Consider the following 7,852-nt stretch of genomic DNA (forward strand, 5'->3'; position numbering starts at 1 on the left):
TGTCATACCACTCAGGAAGGAGACGCGTTCTGTCTCCTAGATTTGATGACAAAGTTTGCCCACGAAGGACCGCCGTTCCACCTTCCTGTTCAAATGAGCACAGCACAACAAGTTGAGTCCAAAAATGTATTGTATGCTGCTGCATAAATGATGTAATATGCCAGGGAGATATGTATACTGTAGCTAAGAAAGTAATACTAAGTGTATGTTGTGTTGTAAGTTGTTAGTAGCCCATGTGTATTTTCCACTCTTAATTTCGCCTACTGTTCTGACATGGTGGTGCACATGTAGCCTATAACCTGTTTTAGTGGAATGTAATCATCGAATAGTGAAAGAGCTTTCATTGTCTGCTTATATGCTCCCTTTACTTATCCTATGCTGAACAAATAGTTATATTGACTACGTCCATCCTAGCTCTCTCATTAATGTCTTAATCGAAATTACGGATTGCCTCTTATCCGCTCGTCGTCCCCTTATGCCATAGTTTGTACATCTCAATTGTCAGTAGAAACCACATTTGTTTAAGCAAGTCAGCCATATCAGCTATGTTTTTTAAAAGGCAGTAAATGAGGCTGAATGAACTGTTTCGCTGCCAGACAAGGCTCTGCTGATAGCTAGGTGTAGCAGTGGTAAGGTTTTGGGACTCTGCTGTTGGGACAGCTTTATGTAGGCCCTAAAAGTTTGTGGGTACTGTTTGTCACCGTTATAGTGGAATTCATGTATTGTTTAGTGTTGTGTAGTGGCTTTGCTGGCATGCATCAAAAACATATATTTTTTAGTTTGCCCCACCAAGATTGACATGCTAAAATCGCCACTGACCGTATTGCAATTCAGAATCAATTCACGTTTAGATGGAGTAATTAACTAGCTAACGACGGTAGCTAGCTAGCTAACTAGTGCATTGATTTTAGCTAGGTTAGTTTTGCTACAAATGTGTGAATGCACCTGCTAGCTAGCCCTATAGCTGCGCAGCGTCCTGTAGGGCTACTGCTAGCTTGCTATCCCAGCTAGTTAGGATTGTAATAGTGGTGATTAGTGTAGAAATTAATGGCATCAATATACACTGCTCAAAAAAATAAAGGGAACACTAAAATAACACATCCTAGATCTGAATGAATGAAATAATCTTATTAAATACTTTTTTCTTTACATAGTTGAATGTGCTGACAACAAAATCACACAAAAATTATCAATGGAAATCAAATTTATCAACCCATGGAGGTCTGGATTTGGAGTCACCCTCAAAATTAAAGTGGAAAACCACACTACAGGCAGATCCAACTTTGATGTAATGTCCTTAAAACAAGTCAAAATGAGGCTCAGTAGTGTGTGTGGCCTCCACGTGCCTGTATGACCTCCCTACAACGCCTGGGCATGCTCCTGATGAGGTGGCGGATGGTCTCCTGAGGGATCTCCTCCCAGACCTGGACTAAAGCATCCGCCAACTCCTGGACAGTCTGTGGTGCAACGTGGCGTTGGTGGATGGAGCGAGACATGATGTCCCAGATGTGCTCAATTGGATTCAGGTCTTGGGAACGGGCGGGCCAGTCCATAGCATCAATGCCTTCCTCTTGCAGGAACTGCTGACACACTCCAGCCACATGAGGTCTAGCATTGTCTTGCATTAGGAGGAACCCAGGGCCAGCCGCACCAGCATATGGTCTCACAAGGGGTCTGAGGATCTCATCTCGGTACCTAATGGCAGTCAGGCTACCTCTGGCGAGCACATGGAGGGCTGTGCGGCCCCCCAAAGAAATGCCTCCCCACACCATGACTGACCCACCGCCAAACCGGTCATGCTGGAGGATGTTGCAGGCAGCAGAACGTTATCCACAGCGTCTCCAGACTGTCACATGTGCTCAGTGTGAACCTGCTTTCATCTGTGAAGAGCACAGGGCGCCAGTGGCGAATTTGCCAATCTTGGTGTTCTCTGGCAAATGCCAAACATCCTGCACGGTGTTGGGCTGTAAGCACAACCCCCACCTGTGGACGTCGGGCCTCATACCACCCTCATGGAGTCTGTTTCTGACCGTTTTAGCAGACACATGCACATTTGTGGCCTGCTGGAGGTCATTTTTTGCTCTGGCAGTGCTCCTCCTGCTCCTCCTTGCACAAAGGCGGCGGTAGCAGTCCTGCTGCTGGGTTGTTGCCCTCCTACTGCCTCCTCCACGTCTCCTAATGTACTGGCCTGTCTCCTGGTAGCGCCTCCATGCTCTGGACACTACGTTGACAGACACAGCAAACCTTCTTGCCACAGCTCGCATTGATGTGCCATACTGGATGAGCTGCACTACCTGAGCCAATTGTGTGGGTTGTAGACTCCGTCTCATGCTACCACTAGAGTGAAAGCACCGCCAGCATTCAAAAGTGACCAAAACATCAGCCAGGAAGCATAGGAACTGAGAAGTGGTCTGTGGTCACCAACTGCAAAACCACTCCTTTATTGGGGGTGTCTTGCTAATTGCCTATAATTTCCACCTGTTGTCTATTCCATTTGCACAACAGCATGTGAAATGTATTGTCAATCAGTGTTGCTTCCTAAGTGGACAGTTTGATTTCACAGAAGTGTGATTGACTTGGAGTTACATTGTGTTGTTTAAGTGTTCACTTTATTTTTTGGAGCAGTGTATTAGATTGGAAATGTAACAACTGTGTCAGATAAATTATTAACAGGAATTTTAACCCTACTGCAATTTTTCTATCTTCATTTGATGTGAAATGGCAGCATGCGTGGACTAATCCACATAAATATTTTATAACTAAAGTAAATTAAGTCTCTTAAAAGATCCTTCACAGATGTTATCCTTGTAATAGTCTTATTTCTAATAAAAAATTAATGTGTGAAAGTGTTTGCCCCCTTCCTGATTTCGTATTTGTTTGCATGTTTGTCACACTTAAATGTTTCAGATCAAACAAATTTAAATATTAGTCAAAGATAACAAGTAAACACAAAATGCAGTTTTGAAATGAAGGTTGTTATTATTAAGGGAAAACAAAATCCAAACCCACATGGCCCTGTGTGAAAAAGTGATTGCCCCCTACAACCTAATAACTGGTTGGGCCACCCTTAGCAGCAACAACTGCAATCAAGCATTTGCGATAACTTGCAATGAGTCTTTTACAGCACTGTGGAGGAATTTTGGCCCACTCATCTTTGCAGAATTGTTGTAATTCAGCCACATTGGAGGGTTTTCGAGCATGAACTGCCTTTAAGGTCATGCCACAGCATCTCAATAGGATTCAGGTCAGGACTTTGACTAGGCCACTCCAAAGTCTTCATTTTGTTTTTCTTCAGCCATTCAGATGTGGACTTGCTGGTGTGTTTTGGATCATTGTCCTGCTGCAGAACCCAAGTTCGCTTCAGCTTGAGGTCACGAACAGATGGCCGGACATTCTCCTTCAGGGTTTTTTGGTAGACAGCAGAATTCATGGTTCCATTTATCACAGCAAGTCTTCCAGGTCCTGAAGCAGCAAAACAGGCCCAGACCATCACACTACCACCACCATATTTTACTGTTGGTATGATGTTCCTTTTCTGAAATGCGGTGTTACTTTTACGCCAGATGTAATGGGACACACACACCTTCCAAAAAGTTCAACTTTTGTCTCGTCAGTCCACAGAGTATTTTCCCAAAGGTCTTGGGGATCATCAAGATGTTTTCTGGCAAAAATGAGACGAGCCTTAATGTTATTTTTGCTCAGCAGTTGTTTGTTTTGGAACTCTGCCATGCAGGCCATTTTTGCCCAGTCTCTTTCTTATGGTGGAGTCATGAACACTGACCTTAACTGAGGCAAGTGAGGCCTGCAGCTCTTTGGATGTTGTTGTGTGGTCTTTTGTGACCTCTTGGATGAGTCGTCGCTGCGCTCTTGGGGTAATTTTGGTCGGCCGGCCACTCCTGGGAAGGTTCACCACTGTTCCATATTTTCACCATTTGTGGATAATGGCTCTCACTGTGGTTCGCTGGAGTCCCAAAGCTTTAGAAATGGCTTTATAACCTTTTCCAGACTGATGGATCTCAATTACTTTCTTTCTCATTTGTTCCTGAATTTCTTTGGATCTCTGCATGATGTCTAGCTTTTGAGGATCTTTTGGTCTACTTCACTTTGTCAGGCAGGTCCTATTTAAGTGATTCCTTGATTGAGAACAGGTGTGGTAGTAATCAGGCCTGGGTGTGGCTAGAGGAATTGATAAACCACAGTTGAGTTGTCTTATAAAGGGGGGGGCAAACACTTTTTCACACAGGGCCATGTAGGTTTGGATTTAGTTTTCCCTTAATAATAACAACCTTCATTTCAAAACTGCATTTTGTGTTTCCTTGTGATATCTTTGACTAATATTTAAATTAGTTTGATCTGAAACATTTAAGTGTGACAAACATGCAAACAAATAACAAATCAGGAAGGGGGCAAACACTTTTTCACACCACTGTAGCTTTTGTGAATTGGAAAAGGAGACTAGAGCATTTATTTTGTGATTGTTTGCTTAGTGAAATATTTTGGACAGGTATGAAAATATATTAGTGATAAAATGGGTAAACTTATAAGCATTACTACATTTTATATTATTTTGTTATTATACATGCACCCACAGTGACTGCCAATACATTGTGAATTTGTTCATTTTATTGGGAAAATGTTTCATCCATAAAAAGAAGTTCATGAGTCAAAAAAATATTTTCAATATTTTTCTAATTTATTTAAAAATATATAAATACCAAATTATCAATGAAGTATCTACAGTATTTGTCAATGCAACTTGTCTAATGCATAATATACTTTATGTGTCTCTCTGGATTTATTTATTCTATTTTTGGGGATCTTTCTATATTGTTTTGTATAATGTTCATATAATGCAGTGGCGATTTTAAGCATGTAAATCTTGGTGGGGCAAAAAAACATGTTGTAGATGCATGCCAGCAAAGCCACTACACAACACAACCCTAAACACTACATTCATTGCCCTATAATGGTGACAAACAGTGCCCACAAACTGTTAGGGTCTACATAAAGCTGTCCCAACAGCTTTCTTTTCAGCACCATGGAGAATCCTTACCACTGCTACACCAGCGGCACCTTTTCTGGCAGCGAAACAGTTCATTCAGCCTCATTTACTGCCTTTAAATAAAAACTGCTGATATGGCTGACTTGCTTAAACAAATGTGGTTTCTACTGACAATTGAGATGTACAAACTATGGCATAAGGGGACGACGAGCGGATAAGAGGCAATCCGTCATTTCGTTTAAGACATTAATGAGCGAGCTAGAACGGAAGTAGTCAATATAACTATTTGTTCAGCACTTTTGAAATGTACAGCGACAGAATTCAGAACATGTGCCGTTCTTACAATATTCTCGCTGTAAACCAAGTCAGAACTGTAGGATAAATAAAGGGGGCATATAAGCAGACAATGAAAGTTCTTACAATATTCGATGATGACATTTCTCTAAAACAGGCTATAGGCTACATGTGCACCACCAACATTGAACAGTAGGCTAAGTTATGAGGGGGAAAGGGACCAAATTATTAGGGTGAGGCACATGGGCAACTAACAGCTTACTATACAACATACACTTAGTATTACTTTCTTAGCTACAGTATACATATCTCCCTGGCATATTGCATCACTTAAGCAGCAGCATACAAAACATTTTGGGACTCCCCTTGTTGTGCTGTGCTCACTTGAACAGGAAGGTGGCGCGGCAGTCCTTCGTGGGCAAATATTTTAAACCAAACTTTGTCATCAAAGTCTGGCATTCTCTGGATTTATGGTGCTTTCAAGACAACTGGGGAAAAAACATGGTTGAATAATGATGTCAGTGATCTTCAGGTCGGAGTTCTAGAAAGAGGCCCGTGTTCCCGACTTGAAATTCCGAGTTGGATAACCGCTCAAAACGTATTTTCCCTGTCGGCGCTGGTTTCTTTCAGAGTTCCCAGTTGTCTTGAACTCACTGAAGTCTGAGATTTCCCAGTTTTGAGTTTCCAGTTGTTTTGAACGCAGCAGAAGTCATGCTGGATTGACAGCATGGCCAATGTTGAATGTTTATCCTTTTAAGCTTGGAAAAGAGACCCTTAAACCCAGACTTGGACCACACACCCACTCCACTGAATAGCAGGCTCCTCCTCACCACTTGCTGAATTTAGCACGTTATGTTTAGTATTTGAACTCGCCAGCTTCTTCTTCTTTAGGATTTGGTTGAAGGATCAACTTTCAGTTGCATACACCGCCACCTATTTATTGTACTGGTGTGTGAGGCCATTCACTGCCTACCTACATTAAATTCTTGATACGGTAATACAAATTGAGAAAAAGGAAAGAGAAAATTGCCCTGCCAACTATTAGCCCTCTAAAAAATCCCACCCCATTCCACTATTTAACCCTATCTAATTCTACTACAGACCAACGTTTTAGCAGCGAGAGTACTACAGTAAATGTGTTGATAGAACTTCGGTAGCGTTTTCCTCAAATTTGCTTTGTTCAAATCCCCAGCTACAATAAATGCGGCCTCAGGATATGTGGTTTCCAGTTTGCGCAAAGTCCAGTGTAGTTCCTTGAGGGCTGTCGTGGTATCGGCTTGAGGGGGAATACAGAGGGGAAAAAAGTATTTGATCCCCTGCTGATTTTGTACGTTTGCCCACTGACAAATAAATGATCAGTCTATAATTTTAATGGTAGGATTATTTGAACAGTGAGAGACAGAATAACAACAAAAAAATCCAGAAAAACGCTTGTCAAAAATGTTATAAATTGATTTGCATTTTAATGAGGGAAATAAGTATTTGACCCCCTCTCAATCAGAAAGATTTCTGGCTCCCAGGTGTCTTTTATACAGGTAACGAGCTGAGATTAGGAGTACACTCTTAAAGGGAATGCTGCTAATCTCAGTTTGTTACCTGTATAAAAGACACCTGTCCACAGAAGCAATCAATCAATCAGATTCCAAACTCTCCACCATGGCCAAGACCAAAGAGCTCTCCAAGGATGTCAGGGACAAGATTGTAGACCTACACAAGGCTGGAATGGGCTACAAGACCATCGCAAAGCAGCTTGGTGAGAAGGTGACAACAGTTGGTGCGATTATTCGCAAATGGAAGAAACACAAAAGACCTGTCAATTTCCCTCGGCCTGGGGCTCCATGCAAGATCTCACCTCGTAGAGTTGCAATGATCATGAGAACGGTGAGGAATCAGCCCAGAACTACACGGGAGGATCTTGTCAATGATCTCAAGTCAGCTGGGACCATAGTCACCAAGAAAACAATTGGTAACACACTGCGCCATGAAGGACTGAAATCCTGCAGCGCCCGCAAGGTCCCCCTGCTCAAGAAAGCACATATACAGGCCCGTCTGAAGTTTGCCAATGAACATCTGAATGATTCAGAGGAGAACTGGGTGAAAGTGTTGTGGTCAGATGAGACCAAAATGGAGCTCTTTGGCATCAACTCAACTCGCCGTGTTTGGAGGAAGAGGAATGCTGCCTATGACCCCAAGAACACCATCCCCACCGTCAAACATGGAGGTGGAAACATTATGCTTTGGGGGTGTTTTTCTGTTAAGGGGACAGGACAACTTCACCGCATCAAAGGGATGATGGACGGGGCCATGTACTGTCAAATCTTGGGTGAGAACCTCCTTCCCTCAGCCAGGGCATTGAAAATGGGTCGTGGATGGGTATTCCAGCATGACAATGACCCAAAACACACAGCCAAGGCAACAAAGGAGTGGCTCAAGAAGAAGCACATTAAGGTCATGTAGTGGCCTAGCCAGTCTCCAGACCTTAATCCCATAGAAAATCTGTGGAGGGAGCTGAAGGTTCGAGTTGCCAAACGTCAGCCTCGAAACCTTAATGACTTG

This window comes from Coregonus clupeaformis, chromosome 9 (genome assembly GCF_020615455.1).
Source record: "Coregonus clupeaformis isolate EN_2021a chromosome 9, ASM2061545v1, whole genome shotgun sequence".
Classification (NCBI taxonomy): Eukaryota; Metazoa; Chordata; class Actinopteri; order Salmoniformes; family Salmonidae; genus Coregonus; species Coregonus clupeaformis.